The sequence below is a fragment of the Mustela lutreola genome, chromosome 6 (genome assembly GCF_030435805.1).
Source record: "Mustela lutreola isolate mMusLut2 chromosome 6, mMusLut2.pri, whole genome shotgun sequence".
Lineage (NCBI taxonomy): Eukaryota > Metazoa > Chordata > Mammalia > Carnivora > Mustelidae > Mustela > Mustela lutreola.
The window spans coordinates 75,552,641-75,569,819 of record NC_081295.1 but is presented as its reverse complement, the minus strand read 5'-3'; positions in this window follow the sequence as shown (position 1 = coordinate 75,569,819).

Genomic DNA, 17,179 nt, shown 5'->3' with positions numbered 1-17,179 from the left:
AGCGGCAGCTGAGGAAAGGGGACTAAGACATTTGCTTTTTTTTTTTTTTTCTTTTACAACTTTTATTATACCATGGAATCCCCTTTTTAAGTGAAAATACATCAGATGCTTTTAAAGTAATTAATGATACAATAGAATTTAGGTCGGCTGTTTTATTGTTTTCTGTATGTTCCCACTGCTTCTTGTTTCAGTTTTCCATTTCATGCATTGCTTGTTGGAGTATTTTTATGACAGTTACTTAAAAACCTTGTCATTTAATCCCAACCTCTGTGTGATCTTGGCAGAGCATATGTTATTGTTTTTCCTCATTTGAGTTACGGTTTTCCTGGTTCTTGGTATAATGAATCATTTTGGATTGATTCCTGAACATTTTGAGTATTATGTTAAAGAATCAGGTTTCTTTTTAAGTCATATATTTAAGCAGGCAATCAACCCTGAACATGTCTTGATTCGGTTTGGTGGACTGTAGTTTGAATGTCAATTTAGTTTTAAAACCTTTGCAGTGTTATTTTGGTCTCCCTTACCTGTGTACTTCTCAGAGTCTAATCTGAAAATGTGGTATTGCATACCATATTTCAGTTCTATAAGTGTTTGCTGTGTTTATTCTGGCAGGTTGCATGCACATGAACCATTTTTCAGGGTAGGAGGGGTAGGGAGACATCAAGCAATCCAGGACTTTAATCGTAGAATTAAAGGAGTCTTTTTTCCTACCTTGTTCTTCTCCATAATTCTCCCCCCAAGTCTCTAGTGTGTTGTCATTGCTTAGTGCCACCCAAGCAACATTTTAAGCCCCCAGTAGCCACATATGGCTAGTGAGTTCTGTACTGGGAAGGGAAGGGCAGATACAGAAAATCCTCATCATCTCAGAAAGTTCTATTGTATAGGGCTGGTATACATGAATATTTTTCTCTTTGTGAACTTAAATCATTCCTGCTTTTCTTGAAGATGATAGCTTATAAAAACAAAAGTCAAAAATAGAGTGAGTGAGAAAAAAAGAATTTTAAAATTTGAAGGTTAAAAAAATGGTAACAAAAAAAAATTAGCAGAGAGACATTGTAAATGGAGCAATTTTTAATTAAAAAAAAAAATGCACAGCAAGCTCCTAAACCCAAACTCTCCTAGTCCTAGTACTAAGGTAGTTTCATGTGCCAGAGATCAGGATGTCTTCTCAGAGCTGTGTTTCAAAAGCAGTAGGCTTGAGCTTCAATCTCACTCTCTGCAATAATAGAGATACTTACCATCAGAATCTGAGAGAGCAAAAGCCACTTTAAAACAATGTGGAATTCAAATGCTACTTCCAAATACCATGCACCCAAAAAAATGCACGCTTGGGAGTGCCAAGGCTAGCCTCCTTGCCATTTTTAGACTTGTCCAAGTTAATGAATATCAAGCCCCCACAGGGACTTCCAGTTATGGATCCTCACCACAAACCCCCTGCCCCCAGCCCTTGATGAGAAGCAACTTAGTGCTTTTCCAGTCAGTGAAGAAGAAACACTGTGGCTCTCTGCTCTTGTTCATCCTTCAGTTTGATGGACAAGGGAGAGAACCCAGATGCTGTCCTGAAAGCAGCTGGAAGTATGAGCATCTAGTACAGAAACAAAGGCAGTCCTCAGCCCCAGGGTCACAGAGAAGAGAGAGAAACTGCCAGGGGAGTGAAACTGGAGATCGGAGAAGTAAAGAAAGGTAGCCTAGAGAGCAATGGAGAGAGGGGAGTACAGAAGGAATCCAGCGGCACTAGGTGGCCAGAGACCGTTCAGAGCTAATCTTACAAGATGAAAGTCCTTTCTAGAGACTCTCTGGAGGCAGACACTGAGGGATAGAAAAAGTTGAGACAAAAGTTGCTTTCTTGCGGCACCTGGGTGGCTCAGTGGGTTAAAGCCTCTGCCTTTGACTCAGGTCATGATCCCAGGGTCCTGGGATAGAGCCCTACATCAGGCTCTCTGCTCAGCAGGGAGCCTACTTCTCCTTCTCTCTCTGCCTGCCTCTCTGCCTCCTTGTGATCTCTGTCTGTCAAATAAATAAATAAAATCTTTAAAAAAATTGCTTTCTTCAGAAAAATCCACATATTGGTTTCTCCTCATAGAATTTCCAAGAACTAGGATTTTCCTTTCCTAGTACACAACTCAGAACAAATTTCCTGAGAGAAGTATTCAAAAAATTGTTCTTTTCCTATACTTTTTGCCAAAATTTCTCTAAGATTCTCAAATTTCATCTCAATGCTTCTTCACCTTTATCATCACTACATAAGGCAGATACCAAGCATTATAGTTGCTATGTGTATATTTTCACCACCAATATCATATTTAAGGCAGAATTCAATCTAATTATTTAAAAAACAGATTTTCAATCCAACTATGATTGAAGAAAAGGAAATATGGCCACACAGAAGTTAAAGAGATACACTAAGCCAAGAGGAAAACTAACTGTATTATTTTGGTGTGCTTATTAACAAATCATAATAAAAAACCTAGCAACAGTTTTCAGAACCAACAGACTTTTTTCCCCAAAATGGTGCCAGAATGTGGTAGAAACAGTTCAACTAGGACTCATATGAATCCAGAGAGATTCTTGTTCTATTATTTAATACCTGGAAAAATGACTCAAGTTCTCAGCTTCAATACTGTGGAAGAGATATAATGCCTATCTTGCAAATTCCATATTAGGATTCCATGAAAGAGTGCATGTGAGGTGCTTAGCGTACTGCCTGGCACAAACCCGGCACACATGGAATGTCATCTTTCATCTTTTCTACCTTTATAACCTTGTGATATCATCACTTCTGTTGGGCCTTCACCCTTTCCCTTAACCATTCATGCTGCCAGCCAGGTGCTCTCTTCTGGGATCCCTATTCTCCTGAATAAAACCCTAATTGTGACCATTATTATGTGTTCTATGATTAAGCATTGTTTCTATCGATTCAGATAATATACTCAAAGTGCTTGGGGAAATAATGGATTGGACTCATCAATAGCTTTGAGACTCTTGAAGTTCCCCCATTTGTCCACTGGGTTTGCTGGTGAGCAGTTGACTCACATTTACTTTATTGGACTAATTCAGTGTCCATGTTTACTTTACAGTGTTTATCTTTATTCCCAATTATTCTAACCCACTGAAAGAAAGCAAGGCCCTTAATAAAATGGAGCATGAAGTTTCAATTTTCACATGAGTCACACTCATGAGTAGTGTGTTCTTTTGTCTTGGGCTCAGCTCATGGGGCAAACAGGAAGAGTTTTGTGCGTGTACACAGCTGGAGCACTGTGATAAATTGATAGTTTTGAAGAAACTGAAGGTCTTTTAATCTGTGTAAGGAATAAAACTAGGAAGAATCATTTTATACTTATGGGAAGGATTTACTGCATTATAAATATGATATAAACCTTTCTTAATATTAGTGCTTTGAACTTGCTGAGCACCTTTCAGTAGTGGATTCCAAAACACTTCTCTGACAGTAAGCCCCAGGACTTCAGGATGGAGGCATAATCTCCATTTTGTAGTTAGGGAAATGAATGTAAGGAGTGACTTGCTCGAGAACACAGAACAAGTTCCCATCACACTTGTATCTTAAGAACTCAGACCAAATTTGACCTTTAGGTTACTCTTGCCACACATAATTATTTTGTAAAAGAAAAAAACAATGATTTCAAACGTATATTCAGTTAAGCATAAGGATCCCTTTCCACGTGTTTTAACACGTTTTTGAAGTTTTGCTTATTTTTACATTGGCAGGATTTTTACATGATTAGTTCTGAGGGTCTTTTGTTTTAAGTGACTCGTGTAGGGGATGAAAGAGTTTGGATGATCCAGGATCTTTCCACTAGTTCTTGTTCAGTCTAGTTGGGTGGTGACCAGTAGGGGCTGTTCCAGTTCTGAGAGATGTAATACCTTAGTCATCTTAACGTAGACTTAGGAAAAGGGCAAGGGATGGAGAGCATAGTTCCAAAATGAAAAATGACAGAATTTACATCAGGTCATTTGGGTGCTATGCAGGAGAGTCCTGTTGAAAACCTAGGAAGATGGACATAGAAGTAAAGAAGGCATAAGTTTTAGAAACAGAAAATAAACAAAAATGTAGGACAAGTCCACGAGAAGAAGGAATACTAGAGAAAGGTGGAGCTTGAGAAATGAAGTAGCATCAGCAAGGCTGATACCACCAGTGCTAACCTGCAAACTCAGGAGGGGCAGGTGACCTCACTGGACCAGGGGGATCAAAAGAATCAGGCGGCCAGGTGACGAGGACATGGGCAACTAGGAAGACAGTTTTGTCACATGAATGCCCTAGAGAAGAAGATACATAAGATATATTCCTAGTTTCTATGTGGGAATTTGCATCTATTTAATTGTCTAGTATAGGTGCAACAAATCAAAAAGTAACTGTAAATCATCCCTAATGCAAAGGCTAACATGTAACTATCAAGACTATAAATGGAGTAATAATCGACATCGTTACCCACTCAAGGCACTGTATCGATACAGGTTTTCTAATACCTCCATCCCACCCACAAATGCCCAAAAGCTTTGGAGGCAATATATAGCCTCCCTCCAATCCTCATCAAAAGGGAAGCATCAGCAGGCAGTTCTCTCCCTGTTTCTTCTTTCCTTCCTCTAAGTCTGTAGGGTCCTGAAACAGGAAGTGTTTGGTCCTTGGTATTAATAGAACAATGATGGACACAGTGAATGTACTTCACTCTAAATGTGGACCACAGCAGGGAAATATCCTCACAGGAATATTTATAAAGCTTGTGCTTTTGTTTTTGAACATCCAAGTGATATTTCTCACAATTTTTAAAGAATCAAGGACGCTTTGATATTTCAGTTAAAGGAGAAACAAGCCCCACAGAACCAGAAGAATCCATACGAGCCTTGGCCAGATACATGCATGGTTCTGGGTCTGCAGGAAGGAACACATACAATTTGAAAACACTTTTCTGAAAGGCACTTTATGCATAAAATGAGTAAAACATGATTTGAGACCATCTCACTCAAATTCTATTTAACATTCGCTTGTGTCATAGAATACTTGTGTCCATGTTACCATGCAAACTACAATCCTGGGGCTTCCATTTCCATTTTTTCCAGAAACAAGGAAAAGAGCACTGTGTTAAGTGGAACTTTTGTTGCACTTTTGCTGCTCTCTTCCCATGACCCTCCTTTTGGAGAAAGTCATACCTCGAGTCATGGTTTTCATACTTGTTCAATAGCATTTGATACCCCAGCATAGAAACAGACAAATGTTATTTTACTAGTGTATTTCTTCTACATAATTAATGTATAACATTGACTTATTATTAAATTAATCATTGAGCACTATGCGGTACTTTTATTTAGAAAGTAATTTGAAATCAGTCTCAGTATTTCATTTTTTGCTATACTTCATTTTGGTTGCACAGTACAAAGAAAAATCCTAATTCATCCACAAAAGTCTTTTTTTTTTTTTTAAAGATTTTATTTATTTCACAAAGAGAGACAAAGTGAGAAAGGGAACACAAGCAGGGGGAGAAGGAGAGGGAGAAGCATGCCACCCACTAGCAGGGAGCCCGATGCAGGGCTCGATCCCAGGACCCTGGGATCATGACCCGAGGCAGACTTAAGGACTGAGATACCTAAGCGCGCCTAAAAGTCTTTACAAAGAGTAACACTTCTGCATAGCTCCCCTTGCAATCTCCACATACTCTCTGAAAAAGTGGGTGAGATTATTTCATTTCAAAGACTGAATCATCGACTATATGTAATAACTGTTCATCCCTTCTCATAAATATAAAAGCCGAAAGAGAAGCACTCAAATTTACAGTGTTGTAAACTGTCAAACAAGGTAGCTAGTCATTTATTTTTGCCCAAACATGTCGTTACATAGGGAACAGAGCATGTTTTGGGCAGATCCCCAGGCCTGATATAGCATTTAACCAAGACCAGCATTGATATAACACAAGTCGTTTGCTTGTATATGAACACACAGGAGTGGGCCTGAATTCTTAAACGAGTGTTCAAACACCATTATGTTCCTATCAATGGCACATTTAGAAATAAAAAAATATTTTCAGAGAAGGCAGGAAAAGTTATATTCTGAGTGTACACAAAAATGAGTTAACCTGAGTGTACAAGTTAAGACATGAGTGGTGTCTTAAGAGTTAACTTAGGGGCTCCTGGGTGGCTCAGATGGTTAAGCATCTGCCCTCACCTCAGGTCATGATCCCGGGGTCCTGGGATGGAGCCCCATGTCGGACTACCTGCTCCCCCTTCTCCCTCTGCCACTGCCTCTGCTCATGCTCTCTATCTCTCTAAAATAAATAAATAAAATCTTTTTAAAAGAAAGAGTTAATTTCATATTCAGCACATCGAACACACCTGCCATTTGTATCCTTTTTTCAAATAAAATTCGAATCAAACATCTGCAGCTCCCTGAATCATTTTGCAGAATTCACAGCCTGGCCCTGAATCAGTAATAGATGTTTGTTGAGTGGACAACAGACTCTACTTTAAAAATTCACTGGCATAATGTTGCAAACTTTTCTCAAGACCCCTTGTCCTCTCCAGGGCAGGCAGAAAGAAAACCAAGTCATCTGCAGTTACCTACCTCTTGCACTTAACTGTCTTCAAAGCTGAGTTCTCCTGCCTGCTTTACAATGGAGGTTTCTACACGTTTGACTGCAGGTCTGTAAGGGAGATATTATTATTACCCTAATATTACAGCTCAAAAATCAAAATAAAAAGATATTTATTGGGGTCTATTAATGATTAAAGTGTGGGATTGAGACCCTGGGCCATGGAGCCCCTAAACCCATGCTTCCTCTACGCTTTCTCTCTGTTCTATTGCTCTTCACCTCCCCCTCCACTTCCTGTCTCTCCCACAAACTGAAAACACTGCCTCTCATTTAAAACCTACTTGGACTTGGGGTTAGTCAAGAAAAGCCAGCTGGTCTCATAGTTGCACTTGTTTACACATAAAGGATTGGAATAATAATGCATGTTAGGTATACATATATATACACTACATAAGAAAAAAGCATAAACATATGATATGTACACACATCACAGGTATAGAATAAGTTTCGTAAGGTTTGGCATAAAGTACTTTTCTTATCATATCAGGGCATTTCACAAATGAGAGCTTTCCTATTAAGAAATGAACATTTTATTCTTTCCTCTGTAACTTTTTATTTAAGGAAAATTTTTTGACTGTTTTCTTCCCCTAGATAATGGAGAGTGTACTAACCCAATAAACATAAAGTATTATAATTTCACTGCTGATAATTTTGCTAGACCTCTGAAAATTCATTTCTTGCATAAATAAGACTAGAGACAATTGTCCAAGATCAGGGTTTCTCGGCACACAAAGTAGGCTTTGTCCAGTGGATGTTTTCCTTGGGTTTTTTCTCCTAGATAGAGTGCTAACAAAAGTATAACTTTCCTATTTTGTTCCAGAGGTGGGGGTTTGAAGTCTATTGAGGGCAACTTTGCGCCTTATCTAAGCCTCCCATGGTGGGTCACTTAGGAGGGAAAGCCCTGATTTATTGGTCCCTGGGCAGGAAAGAGAGGCCACAGTGAGGACAAGGACAAGGAGCAGTTCTCTGCTTGAAGCGATCTGGCAGGTTTGCATTGAGGAAGGTGTTTATCCCTGTGTGTGGCATATCCCTTGTCCCTCTATATTTCCCATGGCTAGTGTTACTTTTTAGAGCATATCTGATTGTCTGGGAAGGGGTCTTAGAGTTCCATGCCTTAGAAAGCAAAAAGGAAGAAAAGGAAATCTTCAGGAATGCTATTGGCAGAAAAGTTTCTGGCCTTCAGAATTTACAGAGCAGGTGAATTCTGTGAATGTGTGTGTGTGAACATGTGTGTATGTGTACTCCCTTAAGCACATACATGTGGTACATACTATGTGGGAGATTCTCAAATGGATAACTTCACTGAAAGAATCAAAAACGTCTCCCTTATATACTCTTGCATCTTCTTTAGTATATTGAATATAGTAAAATGTGTATTGAGTATTAGTAATTAGATTGAAAATTATATTGTGATGTCATTTTTTGTGGTCTAAGAGATGGGGAGGATCCTACTATCTTTGAGTTTTAAACATATCTAGGGAAAAACACCCAAACTCCTGTGATCTACTTTTACTTTTATCATTGACATTATGATTTTACCAAGAAAAGAAAGGAAACTTCCAAGGAGAGTTTAATTTTAAAGAGGATGCAGGGTATCTTTTAGAAAGATTTTCTTAATCATCTGGATTAATCCTGACTTTCAACTCCAGATAAGAAATAGGATATCCCATAAGGAGGATTTGCAGTATGTAGGGAGGTTTTTGCCAACCAGGAAAGGCTCCCAGGGTCTGAGTTATTAAAGTTAAATTTATTGGTGATTATGCCTATTTCCTGTATAAATGAAACTTCAAAACAAACACTTAAAAAAGTCAAGAGAAGTCAACTAAATGGCATGGTTTTTATAAGTATAAAAGAAGTGGCCATTTTCCAAAGGCTTCATAGCTGGGCAGATTGAATAAAATGAATGTGAGAGCTTACTGCTAACCCCCGACAAATGCTGACACAGTTGGAGCCACACACACACACACATACACAAACACACACACAGAGAGTTCACAAGAAATAATAGACAAACTGTCAGGAAATACACAGCTTTAATCCCATCAAGGGGCTCTTGTGACATTGTAAACTAGTAACTAGAGTTTGAGTCCTTGAGGCTGTCCCTAGACCTTCTGGATGGGATTAATTCCATGTAATTCTCAACAGCCTTTTCTAATTGGTTAAGAAGTGTGAGATGCCATGCATCATGGAATCACTTCGCCATCTGCATCTCACACAGACCACTTCAAATGGGAAAAAAAGAAAAATAGAAAAAGAAAAGAAAGTATCTTGAGAAAAAAAGCCAGCAATTGGTCTACCTTTTAGGAATATGGTATTTACTCTTCTCCCTGACACCCTGCCAAATCAAAGCAGCGAGCACCATGGCCAGTTCACCAGCAACACCCACACCCCTTCCACCACCTGTGTGGTAGAAGGGGCAGTCACGCTATAAATGAGCCTGGGGCCTGCAGAGCCAGGCACCTCGGTCTCCCCATGAGGTTTTTAACCTCTTCGGCAAAAGTAAACGTGAAGCCTCATGTGCGGATGCACCCTGGTTTCGTATAAAACAGATCTTCAAGAAGTTAAGCCTGGACAAAAATAACCTACACCAGATAGAACGCTTTTCCGAATCTGTGCCTGTTACCTCCTAAAATACTTCACTCACTTGGCCAAGTTAGAAAATAATAGAATTGTCAAGTGCCCATGAAGGTCATCAGCTTGCTAATCGAAACTTTTCATTTTCTCCTTGTTTGTGAGAGGGCCATATAAACACAACTTGAACCCACAAGTCGTTATAACAGTAAACTCAAGCAAAAGTATGCTGTAGTGTTACACAATGACCACAAGACCAGGTAATGCTCATTCCTTATTCAGGCTGAATACATGTGAATGAACCCTCATGTCCCCACGCAGTGGAGACCAGGCATGTATCTGTGTGCCTCGAAAGCAGTGAACTTAGACACATGTGTCTGTGGTGCTCAGAGACCTCAGCACTGTCTTGGCGGCATGGACAACACACCCATGGAGAGCTACATTTTTTTTTTTTTTAAGATTTTATTCATTTATTTGACAGAGAGAAATCACAAGTAGATGGAGAGGCAGGCAGAGAGAGAGAGAGAGGGAAGCAGGCTCCCTGCGGAGCAGAGAGCCCGATGAGGGACTTGATCCTAGGACCCTGAGATCATGACCTGAGCCGAAGGCAGCGGCTTAACCCACTGAGCCATTTTTTAAAGAGTTATTTATTTAAGAGAGAGAGTGCATACAAGTGGGCAGAAGGAGAGAGAGAGAGAGAGAGTGAGAGAATCCCAAGCAGACCCCTCCACTGAGTGTGGAGCCCCAGGCAGGTCTCAGTCTCTTGACACATGAAATCATGACCTGAGCTGAAATCACCAGTTGGTCACTTAACCTACCCAAGGCCCCAAGATCTACATTTTTGAGAGAGCTCAGTGAATTTAATTATTTGAGTGCCTGCTACTTTTGATGTGATGATTGGAAAAAAACATGGGAGAAAGAGTAGTTTTCTTGGTAAATAGGACTGGAAGTTACCAAAAACAAAGACAAAAAAACCAAAACAAAACAAAACAAAACCACCCCAAAACAAACAAACAAACGAACAAAAAAACCCAACATAGGAGCACATAATAAGACAAGGTAATAAAGTGGGTTTAATTTTTGTAGTTAACTCTAAGAGGTACATAAAAATTACTCATAAAAATTAGACTACATTCTAGAATACATTCTAGAATGAATGTATTTAAGAGCCACATTTTTTAAAGTAGGTTCCTTGAGCCAACTCCATATGATTAATTCCTTGTCCTTATTAAAAATGCCCCCACTACCTTTTCATCCTCCATCATCCTTGCTTGATTGACTCCAAGTAATCCTTGTCTGTGATGTGCTGGGCCTTCCCCTAAACTCAGAACTGCATTGAGGTGAGGACTGTATCGGGGCACCTGGGTGGCTCAGTGGGTTAAAGCCTCTGCCTTCGGCTCAGGTCATGATCCCAGGGTCCTGGGATTGAGCCCCGCATCAGGCTCTCTGCTCAGCAGGGAGCCTGCTTCCCTTCCTTCTCTCTCTGCCTGCCTCTCTGCCTACTTGTGATCTCTGTCTGTCAAATAAAAAAATAAAAATCTTAAAAAAAAAAAAAAGATAAGGACTGTATCATCGATATCTCCAGAGCTTAGCACAGAGTCTAGCAGAATTGCATGAATTAATTGTGTGAATTAATGCTGATTTTAAGAAAGTGGAATTTCATATGATTTCACCACTGAATCTGAAATAGTTACCGTCATGAGTTCAAGTCAGTCGGGTCTGCCATAAGACCTGAACACTAAGCCAGTGCTCCTGTGCTCTTCCTAGTCAAGGGTCCAGGGAATGAATGTACATCAGGCATTAGGTGCCAAGAATGATGATAGCCTCTCCAAACAGTGTCTCATGTAAGCATCGCAATCCCGCTACGAGGAAGAAATTGCTATCCATTAAGGAACCAAGGTAGTAGAAACTCAAGGAGGTTAGGTTACAGACTCAATTTCTCAGACCTACAAAGTGGTCAAAAAAAGATGAGCTACCCCAGGGGGTCCTCTGTCCACTGCTGCAAGTTGGGATCAAATGTATTTTACCCAAGCCTCAAGTATTTGATTTATCCTGGACCTGCTCTAGAGAGTAAGAAAATTTCCAAAAAAGGGCAATTGACTCTATACCCCATTTCCTGGATTTTCCTTAGGTCAGGCGGGCTGTTCAAAAGTATTTATTTCCAGGGGCGCCTGGGTAGTTCAGTCCATTAACCATCTGCCTTCAGCTCAGGTCATAATCCCAAGGTCCTGGCTCACTGTTCAGTGGGGAGTCTGATTCTCCCTCTCCCTCTGCTGCTCCCCCTGCTTGTACTTTCTCTCAAGTACTCTCTGTCATAGATGATAGATAGATAGATAGATAGATAGATAGATAGATGATAGATAGATAGATAGATGATAGATAGTTATTTCCAAAGCACACCACCTTAGAGCAGATGGGAAGAGACCCTCTTTCCCCCAGCTCTCATTCATCCCACTCACCAGCAGCTGGCTCAGACCAGGATTCCAAAGGGTGACAGGGTCACTCCAGGGTTCTAGGCTTCAGGCAGATGGCTCCTCAGGTGCCAGGCAGAACCTAGATCTGCACACAGGCTAGAGTTTCATGGTCAAGAGTCTGTTGCTCTGTAAAGGAACAAAGGAACCATTAAGGCAGCCCTGGGCCATCTTCCAAGAGCTTTGGAGAAAAAAGAAAAAGGTTAGTGGTCACAAGTAGAGGAAAAATAGAATTTTTGTTTTTTCTAGAGATTTATGTATGGATGCAAATATATATGTACATATGTATGCATGCTTAATTCCAGGGACCAATACAGAACAAGCTTAAGTCTCTTTGGATAGGTTTCCTCTTCTAGTTTAAAACTCCCTGTTTGATGAGCATGGAGCTGAATAATCCATTTATACTCACCACATGTGCCACTATTTGAGAGGTCTTGACATGTACATGGTTAAGATCCATCAGGAGCCAAAACAGAAAAGCTTTGCAGCAGCCCAGCAAAGCACATTCAAACACATCTCATTTCCTCAACAAGAGGTCTTTAGGTAAGATCACACTTAAAGAAATGTCATTACTGAAAAAAAGAATAGAGAGAAGTGTTTATATTCTTTTCAGATTACATTTTCCCTTATCTTATGAAAATAAAATTAAAATATTTTCAAAGTATGACACTAGTTATAAGAGGAAACACCCCCCAATCTTAATTAATATGGACAAGGCCTCTTGAATAACGCCTAAATGTTTCTTTAAAAATCAGCACTCTTTTCTTTCCTCTTTTCCTTTGTTTTTGTTTTTGTTTTTTTGTTCTTTTTGTATTTAGCCCTCAAGGAGTGAGTACATCTATGGTTCAACTTTCTCCTTCTTAGGAACACACTATATACCAAAATATGAGAATCATTCCACTTACCAATTTTTCCATGCACATTCTTTTTTTATTACACATGCTTTTTTTTTTTTTTTTTTTTTTTAAGCTTTCCAACTATATTTACATAAGGTTTGGGGAAGTCATAGGCAGTTGTAGGTACAGGGAAATACACCAAATTTTGTAGTGTTTTAACAGCGATTTCATCTGCCAAAGAAAACGCTGACACTACTCATTGGTGAGTTGTCGGCTCAAGTGAGCAAGAAAGATGTAGCCTCCCTTTCACCTCAAAGGAGAAGCCTTTTCTTGGATTAATAAACAACTGACTTATAAGAAGGACTTCTCCAACCCTAGCAACCCACTACCCTTTAAAAAAAATTCATACTCTAGGGGCGCCTGGGTGGCTCAGTGGGTTAAGCCGCTGCCTTCAGCTCAGGTCATGATCTCAGGGTCCTGGGATCGAGTCCCACATCCGGCTCTCTGCTCAGCAGGGGGCCTGCTTCCCTTCCTCTCTCTGTGATCTCTTCCCTTCCTCTCTCCTACTGGGATCTCTCTCTGTCAAATAAATAAATAAACTCTTAAAAAAAAAAAAAAATTCCTACTCTCCTTGCAAAAACCACCTTCAGTGTAATAGAAGAGTTCTAAACCACAATGTTTTCCTAATCCAGGATTGCTCACCAAAATCAGGGCTTATGGAGATATTTTTGGAAAACTTTGTTTGCCTCCATCCTAAGAAAACTACATTAAACAACACCCAGAATTGCCCACAGAGCAAAGCTCCCAATAGCATCATGGGATTGTTTCCGGATCAAGCATACAGCACTGGCTTTCTCTTACCTGTCTCCTCACCTTGAAGAGGATGTGTATGTATCCATCATCAGTAGATTTTAGCAATGTCCCTCCTCCTTCCATTGACTATAGAACTGACCAAATTCCCCCAAACTCCCTCTACCTGGAATGCTTTTCCCTCACTTCAGTCATGTTGTTGCCCAAATGGCACTCAGTTATCAAAAAAGTCTTCTTCTCTGACCACCCTCTGTAAACTAACCCACCAACACCATCTCTCTCAATATCTTATGCTGCCTTAGTTTGCCTGATAACCCCGATTCACTACATTTATTCACTGGCTGCTTCTCCCTAATTAGAAAATCAGCTCCTTGGGTCTAGGACTTTATTTTTTGTTTGGTGTTATACTCCCAAGGCCTGGAACAATGCCAGGACATTATTAAATTATAAAGTAAGACATTATTTTAAATATAAATTAATTATACTTCCATGAGATATTAGTTTTATGAATCACTCAATGAACGGTAAGACACCTTTGAGTTTCAGAAAGGGTTCCAAGCATTTATTGGCCTTTCATGGTGTGTTGCTTTCAAATTGTGTGTGTGGCCCAGAGGCAGGGCATTACACCACAGTACCCAGGGACCTTCCTTCAGGCTGTGGAAAAGTCTAGGGTTGGTAAGTGATGGGTGACAGGAGAACTCCCCCACAAACTGTAGCCTAATCATAGGTTAAGGTCTTAGTCTGCATACAAAGCTCTCTAGAGAATAGCCTTCCAATATTTTCCAGAGTAAACATATATATTCTCAGCCAAAGAGCTATTTTCTATCAGGCCATGTTCATCCCATCACTGTGTTCTATTTACAACGTCTTATTTGTCCCCAAAACGTTCTTTCTACCCTTCCTTGCCTCCCCAGCTTGTCTTGCCATCGCTACCCATCTCAATTTCATCTCATCCAGACTCAAGGCCTCCTGTCAGGAACCATACCTTCCCTGAGGCTCTTCTTCTCATGCCCACCATCACCATCCGCACCATTCCCCCTGCTGGAAGGAGCCACTCTTCTCTGCTCTCACTGAGTTAGACCTCCATCTCCCTGATGACAGCAACACTCTTTTACTGTGTATTTAGAGACTTTGGCTATTTGTTTTTGTTGTTATTATTGTTTGCTTACTTGTTTGTTTTTGTATGAGTCTTAGTTTTGCAAATTAGACCAAGGAGGAGTTTCCCTTGTTTTTATTATTTTGCCTCCACACTGTTCACAGCCCCGAATCATTCCTGGTTCCCAGAGGCTCTCAACCACAGAGCACAAAGCCCGGAGCCCGCGGTGGGAAGAGTGGAGGTGAGGGCAATGTGTATCTGAGTCTGGTGCGGAAGGATGGATACAGGATGAAAGAGTACACCACCTCTTGCTACCCTGCTCCACAATGTCTCCTATCCCAAATAACCTCCCCACACTTGAGATTGTGTATTATTCACCATTGCATCTCTTCCATTGTCTAGCACAGTGCCTTGAACTTACTGGGTGCATGCATAAAAAAAATGTCCGATGAATGAATGAATAAATGCACCCATAGAACATCTTTCTGTTCTCTTGTCGTCAGCACCTCCCTGATCCCAGGTTTAAAACACAGATCCTTAAGGCAGGTTGTAAAACATCTTCATCTTTAATCCTTATCCCCCTCCACAGCCACACACACCCTCTGACCAAGCATTTATCTCAGGGCACAAAATGCCATTTGCGTACTGATCAAAGGCTGTGGGAATGGGCAGCATGAGCAGAATGGCAGCTGCTTTCAAATCCTGCCCACACCCTTCCTGTTTGCGGCAGCCCACCCCAGGGGCTATTATGTTTTCGGAAGGCTAAGCAGAGCCCCTCCTTCCCTGGTCCTTCCAGAGGCTAGCTCTGCGGGTCTGAAGTGGCAGCCCCTCACCCATGGAGCCTGTTTTCAGCTTTTCATTGTCCCTATGCAAGGCGCAGATAGCAGGCCAGACGCTCCTTTCCCCTTTCCTGGGACGCTGATAAGGCAATGAAAACAGTTCTCTATTTTCCTGCACAAAAGCTAACTTAGAAGAATGGGGTGGAGCATAAGTGATAACCAGCCAGAATTTGTTGCTTTGTGAAAAGAAATGCGGTGGGGCGGGAGTAGGGGAAGACTGAAAGCTTTGAGTTTTTGCTCTGGGTTGTAAAAGTCAGCCACCATTCAATGACAATGTCCCCTTTCCAGCCTTAGGGCCTCATTTGACTTCTGTAATGGAAAACGCTGCCCTCAGGTCAGAGGGCCGCAAGTGTCTCCTCCTGAGGGTGGCTGGGCCACCTGGGAGGCTCTCCTGTGACCCACTTAAACCACAGCTGAGCTTAGGGGTTGGAATGAAGGGAGAGGAGAGAAGATGAGAATGCCTTCCAGGATGTTCTGTATGTTTAACCCATTCCAATCGAATTTCTTACCCTTTGAGCCCACCGCCTTGGTCAGTTTCAGCTCAAAATATGTGTGTGTGTGTGTGTGTGTGTGTGTGTGTGTGTGTGTGTGTATGTGTTTATGTGGGGAGTTTCATCAACTCCACATGATCTTGGTTTATCCCAAGTGTCTCTAGTCACGGACTCTTTAAATAAACAAAACAACTTGGAGTTTCCAAGTTCTTTTGCAAGAGAAATCCTTCAAAGATGTAGCTGCTGTTTGGTGAGTGTAGAGACAAAAAAAGGCCATAAAGAAATAGAGAATTGCCGTTTCCATCTGGAATTAGGGCAGGAGAAGGGTGGGGGGTGGGACATGAAGGAGAGAAATGAGACTTTAACCAAAACATTTCCTGGTGGGAGCTCGCTGCCCTGCGGCCGGTGCCGGCCTCTCTGCCACCACTTGTTCTGGAACCTGGTGTAATGAAAGGAAGCGGCACTTCTCATTTTGTTTGTCAGAAAAACAAGGTAATTTCCATGAGGCCAATTCAAGGAAATTAATTGGTCTAGGGTAGGGCGCCAATACCGGCATCGTTTTTAAAAGCAGCAAAGGTGGTTCCAATGGGCAGTCAGGCTGGAGGATCAGTGAAAAGACAATCTCTAAGGTATCTGCTGCTTCTAAAAGGTTACAGTGCCATAGTTCAGGGTCCAAGTTTCTCTGGTTTTTGAAAATTTAGCTGTAGTTGGCATACAATGGAGTAGATTCAAGGGTACAACATAATGATTTAATATTTGTGTATATTACAAAATAATCACAATAAGTCTAGTTAACATCCATCTCTGTTCAGCCTTCTCTCATTTACCGAAGGACTTGATTCACAGCTCCTTACTAGACCCCATCTCTTTCTGAAATGGCTGGAGGAAGACATTCAGCAACTGGCCGCTGCTACTTTTCCCACTCTGTAACAGAAGAGCAGGTGGCTGAGCATGGCTCCATCACCCAGGGACCAAATTTCACAAGGCATGCACGTTCGGAGGGCTCTGGGAGGTTTAAAGCAGGTCCATATTGATGAGCTGAACCTACCCAAGGAAAATAAAGAAATCCATTGAAATAGCAGGGGGGTGGGGTTGGGAGTAGGAGGATACAGCGGTGGGACAACCCTACTAGGCAATTTCAACTGGAATCCATTGTCATCATGAACAAGACTGAACCGAACAAATGGAACTCCCCTAGTCACTGGCTGAGATGTGCCCCCATCACTTTCCTTGAGAAAAACTTTGATTATTTCTACATATCCCACTATCTGCTTCCTAAATAGTGATATAAATCATTCTTATGGTCTCTCTGCTCCCTTTCTGCCTCCTTGCATCAAACTCCCTAAACTGAGTTTTTAGGACCCATAGTCCTGTTTTCGCTCCAGACTTGCCCCACTTGCCCCTAGGGAGTCTCTTCCAGCAATGAGTTATCTTGGGGGCTGAGGGGTGGGGATCTTCGTGACAAC